The 18,939-nt window shown below is 38.1% G+C and overlaps 1 protein-coding gene across 1 annotated transcript in view; it reads left to right on the top strand.

Annotated features, from left to right (window-relative positions):
• The window catches only part of Tmprss11d (transmembrane serine protease 11D), a 63,436-nt gene that overhangs the window by 9,878 nt on the left and 34,619 nt on the right, over positions 1-18,939 (top strand). The gene's annotated exons all lie outside the window — the stretch shown is intronic.

Raw genomic sequence — 18,939 nt, 5'->3', positions numbered from 1 at the left:
CAGCAATACAAAGCAATATTTATTGAAAATACCAACCTTATTGGCTAAAAGACTGCCATATTAGTGACTGATAATTTTTTATTTTTTATTTTTGTTAATAAGATACTGAAATGTGTATTGTCATGAAAAGCATATCAATCTACATGTTTGTGGGAAACTTCCCTGAAGAAGTGTTATTTAAGCAGAAACTTGAATGCATATAGAACAGATTTTACGGTTCTTTTAAGACCAAATTAAATATTTGGGTTTATATCCTAAGAGAATTGTAAATGTTTCCCATTATAAGAGTAGTCGTGATCATGGTGTCTCTTCACAGAAATGGGAACCTTGACCAAGATAGTACACAAAGACAACTCTAGTTCCTTGTAGAGTAGAAGATACTTGTGGGATACATCTCTCTTGGTGAATTGAGCCCAGCTGAAGGCTGGTTCAGTATTTAAGAACATGGAAAAGGGTGAAAGTGGGACAAGAGAAGGTTGTGAGAGTTAGAATGGATAAGATAAATACTTTATCTTGGAAATACTGAATGCTAAATGCCAAGTGGAGATATGTGAAGATTACAGTTGGACATTACAGTCAAGAAATTATGCACAGATCAGTGTTTCTTAAAATATAAACTTTGGTTGTCCTCATCTGTCTGAATCTTGAATGTAGATTTTTGAACAGCACAACCAGATCATTTGAAATTGTGTGAATGGTACTGATGACAATTTGCAATTTCCAAACTCCTCTGTTCTTATGCACATGATTGGCTTAAATGTAACTAAAACTGTCTGAATTAGATCAGCTGGAGGAAATAAACAGCATGAAACAACACTAAGCAATTAAAGATGAAGCAATGAGAAAAAGGTATTTTAGAGATTAAGAGAAGGATAGAAAAAGAAAGATAAGAATATTTTAGGAAAGGACAGCTGTGTGAGCATGTGGTTCTCAGTCTACGCTGAGCAGAAGAGTTGCCCATGACTCTGATGGAGAAGTGGACCACAGAGTAGGTCTTCAGTGTCAGATTGCTAAGGCGATACAAATATGAAGTCTGATATAAGCAAGCCATGTGATACAAGGATACAGACACCCATCAGCCAGAATCATGGGTTTGGAATGTAACTTTTCTTTTGCATTGAATGCTGCATATATCTTTTACTGATCATTTGCTCTATTTACTACCAATCAAAGTTCTTTTAATCGCAAAATTGGAGGGGGTGCTTTAATGAAAGTGAACGTTTTTATGACAATGAAATACTTAGAAGAGGCTATGCCTACACCTTATCCAAGTGAGATAGAGTGTTTGAAAACAAGGGCAGTACCTCAGCCATCTTCTATCACAACTCCAGTGTCTAGTAGAATGTTACATACAAGCACTCAGTAGCTATTGGTGCTTCCAACATTCATTACTAAACATTATATTTATGGAGTACCTATCACACACTGAGTTACAAAAAAAATAAAGCTTCATAGAAAAATCTGAGGCAGACCATCAAGTGCTGACCTTTGCAGTCCCACTTGTCTGTCCAAATAGCAGTTTATTCATCTGCATGAGAGCAAGGAGATACTTTTGAAGTTCCTTTCTGATGCCAATATTCTGTCATTCTACAGAATGCTACTAATCATTTAGCATGTTGTTAAGAAAAGTACTGTGCTATACAATTGCATTTTAACTTTTGTCAAATAATTTTGTAAAAAATGTTAAAAGTATTTTAATTATATATCAGTTCTCTTGCATGTTAAAATTATAACATTTCCAACTAAAATTAGGATTTACATAGAAGAAAAGATAATATTTACTGTTTATTGGACACATGCTGACTTCTTAATATTTTATAAACAGTAAGTCATTTAATCATCACAATTCCTAAGTAATCATCCTCTTTTATTTTTTAGTTTTTGCACAGGGAAACTAAAGGTCACATTATAGTAGTCAAATAGGACTGTGTGACGGCAAAGCCCATAGCTTTCACACCTGAACTTTCTTTATTACCTGTGTAGTAATTAAAGATCTTGAGCCTTATATGTATAGCTTTTCATATGCATTTCTGTTTTACATAAAAACAGAAACAATTGAATAAACAGATGCATTGTTTAAGAAAATATGAAAGAATCCCTTTGATACCTGGTTTTCCACTCAATGTTAGAAAGTGTGGCAGAATTGCAGAGTGGATGAGGCTTCATCTCCATCACAGCCTGTACGGACTCACTTACTGAAAACATAGGATGATATGGTAGGCAACAAATCAGTCAATCCTGCGTTTGTTTTTTGTTTCGTTTTGTTTTAATGTACCAAACCCTAGCATAGGGCCAACCAAGAACCAAATACTACCAAAAAAATTTTAATTCATTTATTCTTATACAACTTGACGTTAACTCTTGTTGCCTCTAATTAGCAGATAAGGATATTAAGGGGTTAGGAGACTTCACAGGTTCACATAACATGTAAATGATAAAATCTGGATGTGAATCCAGTTAGCTTAGACTCAGTCTAGATTCTTAAGTAACTGTAATGTCTGCCTCCCTCCAGCCCCCATTGATTTTACAGTCTAGTGCAGGACAATTGAAGAGATAGAAAATCTAGCAATTGACATGTGAGCAGACAGACATGTTTTCCTTATTTAAGTAGCATTTAAGTTATCATTATGAATAGAATATGTTTTAGCAGATTATTCTCCCCATTCTTCTCCTTCACTTCTATTATATACTCCTGTTGGGAACATAATGTGGACAAAGCCTGGGAGCCTGGACTAGAGATGGGAGTATCCACTTCATGGAAAGTTCACGGAACTGAGGAGATCCTTTCAATGTAAAGGAGTGATGAGAGAAGCAAGTGTGACAATCTCCAGAAACCTCAATGATTACTTATCCAAATGACAGGAAAGAAAAATGAAGTCCAGAGAAGGGATTTTTGTGTGTCAAGCGGGTTGAGCTGATCATAGTGGTCTTAGGGGACCCCATGAAAACTGTTTCCCAAGATAAGGGAACATCATGCAGCATTTCTCATGGGGTCTCAGAAAGGGTAATTTTTGCAAAGGCCTTGGAATCTTTGTTTCATAAACCATGGAACTCTGTTCATTTCATTATGAACATAACCATCCTGGGAAAATGGTCCAGAGCAGCCCAGTTATTTCCTTTGCTTCTGAAAACAATACAAGATGGTGCTTAAAAATACATTCATGAGCCGGGCGGTGGTGGCGCACGCCTTTAATCCCAGCACTCGGGAAGCAGAGGCAGGCGGATCTCTGTGAGTTTAAGGCCAGCCTGGGCTACCAAGTGAGTTCCAGGAAAGGCGCAAAGCTACACAGAGAAACCCTGTCTCAAACAACCAAAAAAAATACATTCATGAAAGTAAATATTACTTAAAAGCACTTGAAATAGTTAATCTTAGGCATGGTCGATGATTCACTATAAGCTACCTTTTGTTTTGTCTATGAGAACAATGGCCATTTACTACATAGAATAATTAAACAAAATTAACCATGGAAAATACAAATGGGGTCCATCCCAGCTCTCCTCTCTTAGTTATAGGTAGCAACCACTGGTCAGCTGTTCTAAAAGAATGGTCCCAATCCATTTCTATCATCTCCCTTGACTTATTTCACCCAATATATTTTAAACTGTCTTTTCTACTTCAAGATTTTTGTCCATGAATTTTTATGACTAAAACTTGTACATTTAATGATCTGTACCTCAGTCTTCCTCCTACTCCATCAATCATAGCATTTCACTTCCCATCTCTCCATTGCTGACTCCAATACTTTAAATGAATTTAAAGTGCTTGCCATACACTCTCCTATTGAAATTAAATAAGGTTAACCTCTTGACAATTATCAAGAACATTTTTAAATCTAGGTCTATATATGCCAATCAAGTTATTCTGGAGAATACACACATTTGCAGCAATACTACCACTGCCCTGTATTCATTCAGAGTATCGATTCCTCATCTCTTTGGGACGTACTTTGTAGAGACAGTGATGAATGGAAAATAGTACAAATCTCATCACTAAGACCCGAACATAGACACCCCTAATCCTTCTTCCCTTCACTTTCTATAAAAATTAAATTATATGTCACTGTATATTGGGGTTAACATACTTTAATGGAGCAATAAGATAAGCCTTTGAACTTTTTTAATGATCCAAAAGCCGAAGGTTGTCTATTAGATGACTTTAAGAGACAGAGAACTTGTGTGTGTCAATAAAAATCTCTTCATTTTGTCTTTGAACTTCTGTAGTCCAATTGTTTCTAAAACTTCTGCTGTAAAATAATGTAATACTTGTACATAATTTGGAAGCTCCTTGGAGTAGAAGAGTTTTACATCCAAAGTCACTAACTTAAAATATACATTTTAGTAGATAATTCAAATATATATTAAAATTTAAGAAGAACATATGAAATGACTGCTTTATAAGGCTTTAAGATAGATGCCTTCTAATATGAAGGTGTATAGCAAAAAAATTTTTTCTTGAGTACTTATATATGAGTAACATTTTCTAAGCCAGATGTGCAGTTTTCTTTCCTGCCTTGGGCAAGTCTCAAAGTAAAACTTTCCTAAGCCCTGAGAACACTGTGTACTTTTAAAATGCTAGGTCCTTCAGATATAAATGTTTATGTGCTCAGATTAATTTGAGAACAATCCTGTCTCATGGATTCAGACGCAGTAGGGGAGGAAGAAACAGAGCTGAGGTATAGTCACAGGACGGCATTATTCTACCATCAGCAGCCTGAGTGTAACTGTGAGTCTTTGATTCTCCTCTGTAAGATGAATTGCTAAACGGTCTTATAAATAAAAAAAAAACCAAAAGCCAGAATTTGGGGAAAAACCTGGGAGATCAGAAAAGCAGAAAGAATTCAGCCACATTCTTACCACTTGGAAATTCTCAGCCAAAGAGACTTCCTGTATACCCACACCTATATGCCTTTCTGTTCTGCATCTCACTTCCTCTCTCTGCCCACCTACATTACTTCCTGTGTCTGTACAGACCTCCAGACCTCTGTGGTTAGTGCTGAAATTAAAGGTATGTGTCACCATGACAGGCTCTGTTCCCCAGTGTGGCCTTGAACTCACAGAGATCGGGATGGATCTCTGCCTCCTGAATGCTAGGATAAAAGGAGTGTGCTACCATTGCCTGACTTCTGTGTGTAATATAGTGGCTGGCTTTTTCCTCTGACCCTCAGATAAGCTTTATTAGGGGCACAATATAGTGGGAGGGCACAATATATCACCCTACTCCTCTGGCATTTTCTCCATTCTGACATGTGACAGGTGAGGGAAATATGTGCTTCACCTTTGGAGGTCTTACCGGGTTCATGAGCAATCTCTAATGAACTGTTGGTGACTCCACCCAGTAAAAGATAATGCAAGTGAGTGGAGTGGGAGGAACATTATCCTAAGAGTTAAGAGCTTTACATTGTGTAAGAAGAAAATCATCCCAAATCGTTGACGCTTTCACTGTTTTGTGTAACAAATTGCTTACCATCCACATTAATGTCCCTCCCCCACCCACCACCTATTTAATATCCCTCTTGGAGCGGTTGCCTGCCAACTGGCCTGGAGTGCTGAACTAAAAGGGTTTCTGAGTCATTTTTCTGTCCCTGAAGTTCAGTCCACTTTCATTGTCGATTACTTGCAGAAACCCGCAACAAAATCAGATTTCAGAAGTTTTATCCCAAGAGACACTCAAGTATTCAATATATTCATTTCCAAAAGAAGCATTTTGGTAACTAAATAACACACATACCATCATGAATATTCATAATTTTCAAATAGCAGGAAAATGAGATTGATGCCTGTAAAGGTGAAAGAACATCTTTTTAAAAATAAAATAAGGAAAAAAATAAGACTTGTCTATTTGAAAACTAAATCCAGATAGAAAAGAAATATTATTTGACCTGTCTTTGGATACAGGCAAGGAACAAATCTTCAGTCAAGTAGTCATTTTTTTGCTTAGAAACTTGGCCGACTTCATGTGTTTATCTTTCTATAATTCAGAAATACAATACTGACATTATACAACAGTGCCCTCTAGAGTATATGCTTTGTTGCTTCTGGCTAACCAATCAGTTAGGATATAAGACAGCCTGTGTTAGGACTTTCTGAATACTGGGACCAGTTCTTTGACAACAATAGAGACAATGAGATAATTGTTCCCGTCACTTTAAGAACTTATAATAACTGGAGCTGGGGAGGTGGCCCAGTGGCTGAGCGTTTGCCAAACAAATGTCAGCTTCAAACATCTGCTTCACAGTGCCTAAGTAAAAACCTGGTTGGCACAGGGACTGACAGTAGTTTCACCATAGTTAGCAGAGAGAGGGATGCCCAGGACAAGCTGACTAGCTAGACTAGCAGGAATTCCAGATCTTCAGGTTCCTTGTAAGACCCTGACTCTGCATGTAAGATATAGAGTTATAGAGAAACTCACACAAAGCTGAATCTGATTTTCCACAGATATGTGTATGCACACATGTGAACACAAACACCCATGTACACATACCATACTTGCAGACACATGCAAAAAATATATGTGCCTTCAAGATACATCTACATGAAATACCAAGATCATAAAGTTCCAGAAGTGTTTCTTTTGGCAGTGTTGCTTTCAGACCACCCAAGCAGGCTTTGTTTAATGGTACAACCAGAATGGTACAACCATCAGAATGGTACTGTGTCCATTTGCAAGCAGAAGCTTCATGGCATCACACATGGACACAAGGACCCACTATCTGTACAGCTCTATAATACCATTAAATATAGCCTTCTTAGAAACACAAATGTAGATTGCAATAGAACGATAAGAAAAACTTATCTTAAAGTCATTAATTGACTTGTTACAGAAACGTCAGGTAGTCTTTAGATACCTTCTGTGAATAAATATAAGATGACTCTATTATGAAATATGCCACATGTTGAGTGAGGGGCAATCTGAAATTCTTATGATGCTGTGTCCATCAATATTCTTCAGTAGTCTACACCATCTTCCCAGATGAACCACTAGGTGAGGCATAAGTTAAAATATGGATGGATAGATAGATAGATAGATAGATAGATAGATAGATAGATAGATAGATAGATAGACAGATGACTGATCCCTCCTTAGTCTAAAATATCATAAATAACAAAGGTCACAGACAAGTATCTGGACACTTTCATTTTGTAGATGATAGTTAAAAAATTATATCAGACTCAGAGAAGACCTGCCCTTTACTAAACAGAAACAGAGGAGGACTGGATTGAGGGGTGGGAACAATAAATAATTTTGTTTAAAAGAAAAACTGCATCAGAACTCTGATTTTAAAAGGAAGAATGTTCAAATTTATTTGAATAAGCCTTCCACAGCCAAAGAATATCCTGTCTTCCAGTTTATTATCACGAGAAGGGGGACAGATCAATGTCATGACTATATTGGTGTGCTAATATATGACATGCTACAATAGCACTTCATCTCTGTATTATTATTTCAAAATTCCATGGCTGGGGCTAGAAAGATAGCTCAGTGGTTAAGAGAACTTGTTGCTCTTTCAGAGGATCCAGGTTCAGACTCCAGAAGTCACATGGTCATTCCAGGGAATCTGATGCCCTCTGCTGACCTCCACAGGCAAAACACTCACATATATAAAATAAAAACAAATTCCTGAATAAAGATGTGTCTTTGGTATATGTGGCATTCCTTTATCATCTTTTCAATATCAAAAGAGAATTGTTCTTTAGCCAAGGTCTTTCTATGAACACTTCTTGAGCAGGTTGAATATTAAGAAACTAGAGCAAGTGACCTTGTCTTTTTCTTGTCCTGTGGATGCTACCTTGCACCTATCAGCCATGGGTGCATGGTCTTGAAACTGAACACCATGCCTTCAATTAAATTGTAGAGTTTAATGAAGAGATAATTTGAATTGACATAGAAATCAACAAACAATCTATGACCATTAATACCTTATTAGAAGTTTTGGGAACAGATGATGAAGGAGATGATGAACCTGTTCCTTTACTATCCAATCCAACAATTCTTAGTTAAAATAAAAATATCATTCAAGTAGTACAGCCCTCACAAGGATGGCTCTTCTCTTCCTGGTGATGATGAGAACAAAGAAAAGCAGACAAATGATAAGTCTGTTTGGGACCAAGAAGTCATGAAAGTTGACTAAGGAATATTTTTGTAAACTTATTCTGCTACAACCTACTTAGACATCAAAGTTTGTTTGATGTCACCTGCAAGACTGTTGCCAATGAGAGTAAGAGGGAAGCTCCTTAAGATATTTGGAAACCCTTAAATACCTAACATGTTATCCTGGAGAAGGAAGCCCGGGAATACAAAGACAACCAGTCTTGTGAGGAGAAGCGCTGTGCCTGACACCAACTCTAGAAGGATTGTTCCAACTGCTAGTTGGGCTGCTGTGTTTAAAACAGTCACTGTTAGAGAGGAGTCAACAAACACTTTTGCACGTAGTTGTAGTAGCACAGCCTGGTCCTCAGTACATGTGGTTCCAGCACACGTCAGCTCCGTAGCTGCTTTTCTTTTGCTATGCATCAAAGTTTCTGTTTTTCATGACTCTAAATGAAACTGAACTGTGCATTCTTGCCAGGAAGTGGAGTTTGGGGCTTTCCTTCTCTCTTTAAAGTAATTTCTGCCTTGTCCATTGTCCAGTTACCTTCAGTGAACATTTCAAAGTCAGCGTTGCAAATAAGTCAACTTATTTAAGCACTCTGTCACAGAATTAACAAACAATGATTCCTATGCCTTAGTCAGAAGCAAGAAAAAGACAAGCCAAAGTTTGAGTGGGTTGTTAGGATGTATTCTGGCCTCTGGAGTGAGGCTACATCACTGTTGCTAACATGTTTGTACATAGCTAGGTTCCCTGAACTGGCCTTTAGGACTTATTTTGTCTTCATTATTTTTATTTTTAATCTTCTCAGCTTTGAATGTGTTGTCTGGAGGCTTAGTCTACCACCTGGTTTGTGGGGTTGGATTTTGTTTTTGCTCTTTAGAGGGGGGATGTGACTAAACAATTTGCTAGCCTTTCAATTAAAAAAAAAGACACATCAAAAGGAAAACAAAAGCCAGAGCAATGGGACACTGTCTTCTAAAATAAAGGCTTTACTCATGGGTTAGTAGGAAATTAGTTTACCCTAGCCTTTAAGGAACTTCTAAAGCAATCTAAGGAAGCACACAATAAAATAAGCAAGCTGTATAGGTATCAGTAAGCTACAGTTCTCTTCAGAGTAATAAAGTACAATTTTAAATAGGGTGGCTATGAACATATTGAGATGTCAACTGAACAATGACTGAAAGTAGGCAGGAGTGCTCCAGGCCAAGGGAAGAGCCAAGTCTCCAAGCTAAGGAGTGCCTAGTGTGCCTAGCCAGGAAGCCCAGAGGGGTGAAGCAGAAGATGAAAGTGAAGTAAGAAATGACATCAGAATTATAAGGAAATACAGGGCTGTATCAGAAACTCCTGGATGTAGTGACTCTCCAGAGAACTCAAAATTAAGAGGGAATAACATTTCAAGACATATATCCAGAGTTTTCAAAGATACCTGAGAAACAGAATTACATCAACAAATTAATTGTTGGAGAAACTAGAAGTAGCCAGACAGTGGTGGTGCATGCCTTTAATCCCAGCACTCAGGAGGCAGAGCCAGGCAGATCTCTGTGAGTTCGAGGCTAGCGTGGACTACAGAGTGATTTCCAGGAAAGGCACAAAGCTACACAGAGAGACCCTGTCTCAAAAAAAAAAAAAAAGAGGCCGGGCGGCGGTGACGCACGCACGCCTTTAATCCCAGCACTCGGGAGGCAAAGGCAGGCGGATCTCTGTGAGTTCGAGGCCAGCCTGGGCTACCAAGTCAGTTCCAGGAAAGGTGCAAAGCCACACAGAGAAACCCTGTCACAAAAAACCAAAAAAAAAAAAAAAAAAAAAAGAAAGAAAGAAAGAAAAAGAAACTAGAAGTATTAAAATATACAAAATTTGTGGACATCTTTAGTGGAGTGATCAGTATAGATCAGAGGTGATGTAGCTTTCTTCCTAGACCATCTCACTTAATTCGATATTTCTTTCCCTTTCTTTTTATCCCATCCCCCTCCCATTTATTTTTGGTGGAGGGGTGGAATTACTACAGAAGTAGCACCTATTTGGAAAAACAAATAGGAATGAGTATCCAGCCTATAGCTAAGAACTAGTAGGGGAAAAAAAATCTACACAAAATTAAACATTTGACCTAAGGTTCATTATACCATGCCCTAAGTACATGAGATAATCCCCTACTGACTGATGCTTTAATGAAGTAGGTGTGGTCCTTCAATCCACTGTTTAAATAACCACATACCTAAGCACTGAGCGTGAACATTTAGTTTATTTTCATTCATTACTACAAGTTATTATATTAAGAATTAGCATCTGCTGGTAAAAATCTCAGACCAAAATTCATAGTTCCTTTATTTCTTTTGATAAGCCACAGCAAAGTTTCACTTATCCTGGATCATGTATCACTAAAATTTTAGTCTCATATGTAAATAGGACCATGGTGCTGTGTTTTTGCATATTAATTCATGGCTGCCTAAATATTATACACACTGCCATAACTGGGTTGTGTTTTAATGTGTTACTTGGCACTTTCATCTGGAAATTTATATAATAGAATATTTTAATCCAGTCAAATTATTTTTAATGTAGTCAAATTTGGCCTCTCATACTCATACACTGAATTCCAGAAAGCCAAAATGACCAGCCTATGAAGCAACAGGACTCATATTCCAAGGTTCACGGGTAACAAGTATTCATTAACCATCATCAGCTCTCTTTCCCTTAACATCCTTCCCTCTTCATCTCATACACATATGCATGCACACCCATGCACACCCATGAGTAGGCATGCACAAAAACACATATACATGGTAGTCTTTTGTGTCTTTATGAGAAGATTAATTCTCCAAGCAGCATCTGCAAGACACTCTTGCACTGCTATCTAGCTGTACAGTTTGAACAGTGTTCTGCATTACTGTCTAGCTGTGCAGTTTGAACACTGTCCTGCATTGCTATCCAGCTGTGCATTTTAATACTATCCTGCATTACTCTCTTGCTGTACAGTTTGAACAGTGTTCTGCATTACTCTCTAGCTGTACAGTTTGAACAGTGTCCTGCATTCCTGTTCAGCTGTGCAGTTTGAACGGTGTACAAAATGTGTGGCTTTCCAGTGGAAGATTGGGGCATAAAGTGAAGCCCATGCTCCCTGCCAAGCTGTCTGCCCCAGAGGGGAGCCACATGCAGCCTAAAGGACACCCCTTTAAGGAAGTTGCCTTTTTCTAGTTCTCCCAAAACACATAGGTCCCCACATTTCCTGCCTCTGTATCTTTAAGTGTATAGAGCGGTTTACATCATCAAGAAAACTAAGTAAATTTAAATGCAATTCAAGATCAAAAGAAGTGAGAATACAAATCATTAAAGCAAAATGGATTTTATCAGCATGATACAGATTTTTTCATTCAAGTATAGAATTCTTCTCTTCCATATGAACTGAGAATTCTCTACTAAGCAAATATATTCAACAAGCCATGACTCCGGTGCTGGCTGCCATCAAGTTACACAATCCTGAGGAATGCTGCCTTCTTTCTTTTTACAGAGTATTCTGTTTACTTAAGGTTATCATGAGAAATGAAACAAAAAACAAATGAAAGAGTTCAACTAAGTTCAACTAGTAAAACAGGAAACAGAGAGCCCATTCCCACAAAGAAGATTCTCTATTTTGATCTGTTTTAAAGTATTGAGTTTCCAAGTGAGACTTTGTTTAAACAAAGAATTCTTTAACTTAAAAAAAGTAAAATCTAAACCACTTCATTGGATAGTTCCCACTGCCTGACTTATGGCAAAAACCTACCCGGAGTTGAGACTGACTAAAATAAAGTATCTTCATTTGGATATAGCTCTTATATTTGTCACAACTCTAACATGTAATATAAACACATTTTATTTGCATATTCCATAAGAGAAGGTCTGTAAAGTATGTTTGGATTTTCCATCTTTTAATGTCAACAAGTAGCAAGTGTGATGAGTGTTATTCAAAACATATAATTAGCAGACACTCTCCTCCCATCTGATGTGGACCTTGGCAAACTGAACTTGACAAACCCGGATTCACATGACAGCTCTGTCACTTACTAGCTGAGTAACTTAATCCCTAAGCCACGGTTTCCTCATCCATAAAGCACATTTTTTTATGAGGATTAGATGAGATGATGTAGGAGAGCCCAGGACAGCACAGGCACACGGTGAGTATTTAATAGTTGGTAGAGACTGTTCCCTGATTTAAACCTGTACTCATCAGCGTTCAAAGCTGCAATGCACAGTGTGCACTCTAATTTTTAAGAGTCTCTCCAAACTACTGTAAAATTATTTTTTTAATCTTTTTGTAGAGTAATTTGTCAGTTTTCCCATTAACAATGCCTGTGTAAATTCCATGGTCCTGCGCTAGTCATAGAACATAGACTAAGAAAGAACGTTCAGAGATACTTTTCCTGAGCAAGTGTCCAGCGAGTAGAATCTGGCAGAAATGCCTTTGTTTGATGTGTGAACGTGTAGAAGAGAGGAGAAAAACATATCAAGCCTTATGAGAGTAGATGAGGGGTAGCAGTGTGTAGCTTTATTTATTATCCAATAAGAGCCACACATATTCACAGCATACAGAAAGACATCCCACAGCACTTCCCCTTGTCTGTCTAACTGAAAAGGAAGATTTTAATTTTAACATAGTAAAATTATATATAACAAAACAGCTATCAAGCAAGAATTACAATTATAATATCTAGTCTATTTATGTTTAAAACTTAAAGAAAATATTCTATCATCTACCTCATTTTTGTGAGTCTACAGTTTCATATATAATTTACCTTTTACCATGACTAAGGAAAACTATAATTATAACAATCTAGTCTTTAACTTGATCAAAGATCCCAGAAGGATATTGTATTACCTGAGTAAACAGGAAGTGCATTGCAAGCAACTTCCATATTTCTAGAAATGACAGAGACATCTGGCTGCCTGGACAGTCATCCAAAGTGCCTTTGTAATGTTGGGGCATCCATCTTCAGCCTACACACCTGGCAGGAAATTTTAAGGACTATTCCACCCATTCTAACAAAGTTCATCAGTCGCTTCTCCCAGTGTCTTGTGGAATATCTGGCAGCTTCTTCTGTGAAGCAGGAACCTGAAGGACCATCTTGCCTTGCAAAGTTCAGTGGTCACGTTCCTATGGGTCCTGCACGTCCAGTTTATACAGCATCCTGCCAAGCAATTGAAGCAAGGGCACTTTTCTGCCCAGTGGCTAACTTTTGCCACAAAGAAAGCAAACCCCATAATGAGTTTCTTCAATGCCCATCATCATCTTTGAAGTAATTGGTGCTGTCAGGAGCAGATGAGTCTCATTGTTTAGAAAAGTCTAAGTTTTTAAAACATTTATATGCCATATTCTGCAGGTCTCTGAAGTATTTCAAGATTATCTACCTAATTAAAATATATCTATGTATACCTAGAAAACTAACATGACTATAAGTTTGATTATCATAGATGACTAATTATTAATCTGTATTTCTTAATTATACATTATAATTTTAAAATGAGTTGCATAAACATACCTAAAACAAGAGTAGAACTATATACAGTATAACAAAATTAACTTTAAATTTGTATCAATAAACTAAAATCCATAGCAATGTAAAACATTTTAAACAAGTTGTTGCTCTTTAAAAGTAGATTCAATAATCTACCCTTTTGTCCTATCATATCTATCCCTTTTTTCTTTCAGAAAGAGATTGACTATAACCAATAACAATTTGTAGCCAACCTCTAAACAAAGACAAACATCCATAATCCATTTTTTGGGAATGTGGGTATAATTTTCTAGGCTACTTCCTGCTGATTGGGGACACTGGTAGTCTTATGGGAAGACAAAGAAAAATTTAGAATTATGGTCAAGTCCTGACTGGAGTAGTCTGTGAGGCTGTATTTTCTGAGCCAGTTGCCTTGAAGCTATTCTGGATGTTGGATCATCTGAAGACCTCTCAGGGGGTCTTCCTTGATGGAACCATATTAGCCTGAAAGGAATCCACAGCTTCTCATCTTCTGTGGAAAGAAAAGCAGAACCTCTTTTCCAAAGCAACACATCCTTAACTTTTCCTGTGTTCTACCTGACCCTGAGGTCTCGCAGCTGCTCACAAAATAATTACTCTGAGGCTTATATTAATTATAAACTGTATGGCCTATGGCTTCACTTTCTGGCTAGCTAACTCTTTCATCTTAAATTAATCCATTCCTATTAATCTATATGTTGCCACGTGGCTGTGGCGTTACTGGTCTGCTGGCATCTTGTTGGTCCTTCGGTGGCGGCTGGCATCTCCCCAGATTCCACCCTTCTTTGTCCCATCTTTAGTTTGAATGTACTGCCTAACCTTAGCCTGCCCTGTCATAGGCTAATGCAGCTTTATTTATTATCCAGTGGGAGCCACACATATTCACAGCATACAGAAAGATATCTCACAGCACTAGTGGGAAAGAAAAGAACTTCCCAGTGGTGAAGAATGATGCCTGATTTCTCTTAAGGATCAGTAAGCCAGCCAACTGAAATACAAATATTTTCCAAGAAGGTACCACACACAGACATTGGGTCTGGCTAAAGGGATGCACACAGGTGAGGATGCCACTGCAGTGGCTAGCTGTCCTATGACCTTGAAGCACCACTCCTAGAGATGTAGTAGGTCTCTTGTTTGATGTTGTTCTTGCTAATTGTATTTCTATCTTTGTTTATGTGATTACCTTTCCCCTCTCCTGGACAATACTTGATGATCGTTCCTTTTGTATATAGTTTTGTATTAGGTTAGAACCTTTTTATTTTTTTTCCTTTTTTATTTAAAAAATTCTTTCCTTTTACATACCAACCCCTGTTCCCCCTCCCTCCTCTTCTCCCGCTCCCCCCCCACCTTCCCCCATTCTACTCTCATGCCCTCCTCATAGAAGGTAAGGCCTCCTTTGAGTAGTTAACACAGGCTAGCATACCAAGTTGGGGACATACCTAGCCCTTCCTCTTTGCATCAAGGCTGAATAAGGCATCTCACCATTGAAATGGGCTCTAAAAATCCAGTTTGTGTACCTGGGATTAGTCCTGGTCCCATTGCCAGGGAACCCACAAACACATCAAGCCATGCAACTTTCACCCACATTCAGAAAGCCTAGTTTGGTCCCATGCAGGCTCCCGGGCTATTACTCCAGAGTCCAGAACTTTCTTAGACAAAAGAGGGAGATGTAGTGGATAGCTGATCTGTCTATGATCTTGAAGCACTGCCCCTGGAGATGTAGCAGGTAACTGTCCTACCTGTGGACTTGAAATACCTGCCCCTAGGCATGGCTCAGAGCTACTCTTAAGACCCTAGACACAGAAGCTGCTCTCTTCTCTCTCATGGGTTTAGATGCTGAGACAGCCCAGGCAGAAGAATAGCATGGGATTGTAACTCAGCCTTTCAGGCCCCTACAATAAATCTCCCATGCTGTAATGAGTTTTCCTCCCTAATGAATTTCTTTACCCTTTAAGCAGACTCTGTGGATTTCTTGCATTATCCCACAGAAGGTGGAATGGCAAGGGTGATCATCATGATTCCTAAATGTCAAATAAAAAGGTCAAATGCTATATCTTAAAGACAGGCACATTTCAAATGAGGGATAGAAGGGGGCGGATTTTTCTTTTTCAAAAATACCTAGAAGTATTTTCAAGCATTGATTGGAAAGAAATAAAAATTCTATATTCAACTATACATACATACCATGTGTAAGACAAAATTCTAGACATTTGAAAGGCAATCAAGAAATTTGGTTATCCTTGTTTTTCCCAAAGTGAGATAAAGAGAGACAAGAAACCCAGCACTTTCCTGTCCTCTGAAATATTGGTAACTTAGGACATATATGTAAGGAAGTTTGTGATGGTTCATTGAAGCCTCCCTGGCTTCCATTTCCAGCTCTGCTATTCTTGATCAAGAAGAATTTACTTTCTCAGCCTCACTTTCCCTGTATTCAGATGGACTCTACTAGTGACTTCATGAAATTGCTGTGAAAGTTAGCAGTCTACATGTGTAATATCTGACACAAGGTTTTCACAATAAAGCTATTAAAAATGCAATAGAGGACAGGAAGCTGGGTCATCATGGAAATCATACTACAAATGAATATTTGTTCTTTCTGTTTTAATGCGAGCACTAAAAATCTTGCTGGTCAAGATTCTGAAATAAAAGCAAACTATTTCCTTACACAGACTTCAACTCCAATATAAGTCAAAATTCAAACAAATGTTTGTGAACATACTTTCTATAAGTTTACGAAGCTTATAGTTCATCTGGAATTACCATAAGCTTTATCAGCAGCAGCATGCAGACAGAGATTTACCTCAGAGTTACACAGCAGATACTTCCTCAGCTGTTTCTGAAGGGTGGAACAATCGATTCTTATGTAATTGTCCCTTGAGAGATTAAGGTAATTTAGGTTCCACACCCTTTGTTTCTTGAGTCATCTGTCTCATGGTGCTTCCCAGTCTCTCTGTTTAAGATGGTTTCAGAGAACTAAAGGCAAAGTTAGCTCCAAGGACATTCCCATGGGAGGGGAGGCTCATCCAAACTGAAGCATGTGCTGACTCCAAACTTCATTTTTTGTTTTGTTTCCTTTTCTATTTTAGAAATTTTACTGTATTCTTTTTTTCTTTTACTGAAAATTGATTCTTTTCTCATGCAATAGATACTGATTATTCCACTCCCTCTACTCTCCTTAGTTCCTTCCTACCTCTCCTCCCCTCCAGATTCACTCTCTTCCTGTCTCTCATTAGAAAAGAACAGGCTTGTAAGTGATAATAACCAACCATGACAAAATAAAGGACGAAGCAAAACTATCATCCCAAAGTTGGACACAGCAACCGAACAAGAGGAAGAGTCCCAAGAGTCAGAGATCTGACTCTTTTTCACTCATTCCCACAGTCAGGAGTCCCATAAAAATATTAAATTGAAAGCTATAATATATATGCAGAGGACCTGATGCAGACCCATGCAGGCCCTATGCTTACTTTGAGCTCGTATGTACCTTGCTTGGTAGATTCAGGGGGCCTTGTTTTCCTAGTGTCCTCCATCCCTTCTGGCTCTTACAATTTTTCTGCCTCCTCTTCCATGGGATTTCATGAACTCTGAGGGTATGAATTTTATGGAGACCTCTGATTTAGACTCTCTCCACATAATGTCTGGCTGTGGGTCTCTGCATCTGCTCTGATCTGTTGCCAGAGGAAACCTTTCTGATAATGACTGGGTAAGGCACTGGAGTCCTCACCTCTATGTTCTGGTCTCTTTGTTGTGGAAAGGTCTTCTTCAGGCTACTGAAAGAGAAACATGGACACCAACCCTGCCACAAAACCTTTGTTTGACCTATAATCTATCCCACCTGCAAAATATGCTAGGACAATGATGGCACAGAACGTGTAGTAGGAGCCAACAAATGTCTGATTTGATCTAAGGCCCACTCCATGAGAAGGAACTTCTCATGGCACTGTTTGTGTAACCATGAACCAGAGACTAGATAGACTAGAGATCTAGGGTAAACTCAAACACTACTGATGTAAAAATAAAACCAATAAAATGATTCCTAATGCTATTCTGCTATACCCCACCTTTAGTTTTTAACATTGAGGCTTTCTTTGTTGACTTTCAATTTACTCCTTGTTTTTAATTACCTCTTACTCCACACCAGATTTCACCTCTAGAAATAAAGTTTGCCTCTAGTTATTCTGTAGAAGACTGACCCCATTGGAGACTTTGGGTTCACCCTGGCTTCCACTCTATCTCTTACTATTCAGCAGTAACTAACAGTTACTGAGCTTACAAACCCCAAATACTGTGGCCCGTGGTAGGATATAACTGGCACAACAACCCCCTGAGGTGACAAGTGAATCCACTGATACTCAAAGAGTTGTAAGTGTCAAAATTCCAGTTTTCTCCCAACTGTTGGACTAAGAAAGCCAGTTTTCACCAGTACAACAAAATTAAGAAGATGAAGTAGAATTGATTTAAAAGGCAAAGCTATGTCTTTTTATCTCTTTATTGCATTATTCTTGGGAAATTTCCTTCCTACTATGTGTATTTAAATACACTATCATTAAAAGATATGTTTAATCAGGAACATATTTTTAATTTATAATGTATCTAGTCAATAAAAATGCAAGTTGGCAAATCTGCATCCACCTCCATCTTCTAAAGTGTCCTTGATCCCATGCACAGCACATAATATACAAAGAGTGTATTGCAACAAGGAGAAGAGTGCCATTTATGAATCTGTTATCTGGACATAATTCAAGCACTGCGGGGCAACCCTGCCTTGAAACCTAAACTCAAGAAACCAATGATCACCTTAGAAAATTCCTTTCTCACCTCAGAATGTCTCAAAGCAAATAGAAAAAAAAAGTGGAAGCCAGACTAGAATCTGCCTAAATGTAACAGAGTCCCAGTTCTGTTAAGATTTTAAAATATGAAACATACCCAGGAGTTTGTGTGCAATCAATATTTATAAATATCATAAATATTTATAAAACCCTGAAGTAGGCCTGACCCCTCCAGAGCCTAAAGCATCAGAAACAACAGCATGAAAAATATCTATTCTGAAAGAATCCACAGATTAACCTATTAATTAGGAACATTTTAATCATATCTTATATATCCTCATTTCATCTTCAAATAGCCTTGTGAGATAGGCACAGTTATTCCCATTTCTTTGGGCAAATGACAACATGATGACTACCCAAACAAGGAGCTGCCCGGTGATCTTCCCAGGGCAGTGTCCATGGCCATGTCTCTCCTGGAGGAAAGGAGACAGTGAGTCAGATTGTTCGAACTGATATGCCTACTGTAATATGAAATAGTATATTAATACAAATGGGTTGGCCTACACTGCAGAT

The sequence above is a fragment of the Peromyscus maniculatus genome, chromosome 10 (assembly GCF_049852395.1).
Source record: "Peromyscus maniculatus bairdii isolate BWxNUB_F1_BW_parent chromosome 10, HU_Pman_BW_mat_3.1, whole genome shotgun sequence".
Taxonomy (NCBI): domain Eukaryota; kingdom Metazoa; phylum Chordata; class Mammalia; order Rodentia; family Cricetidae; genus Peromyscus; species Peromyscus maniculatus.
Note: the sequence above shows the minus strand (reverse complement) of the source record. Positions and strands in the feature narration are given on the sequence as shown.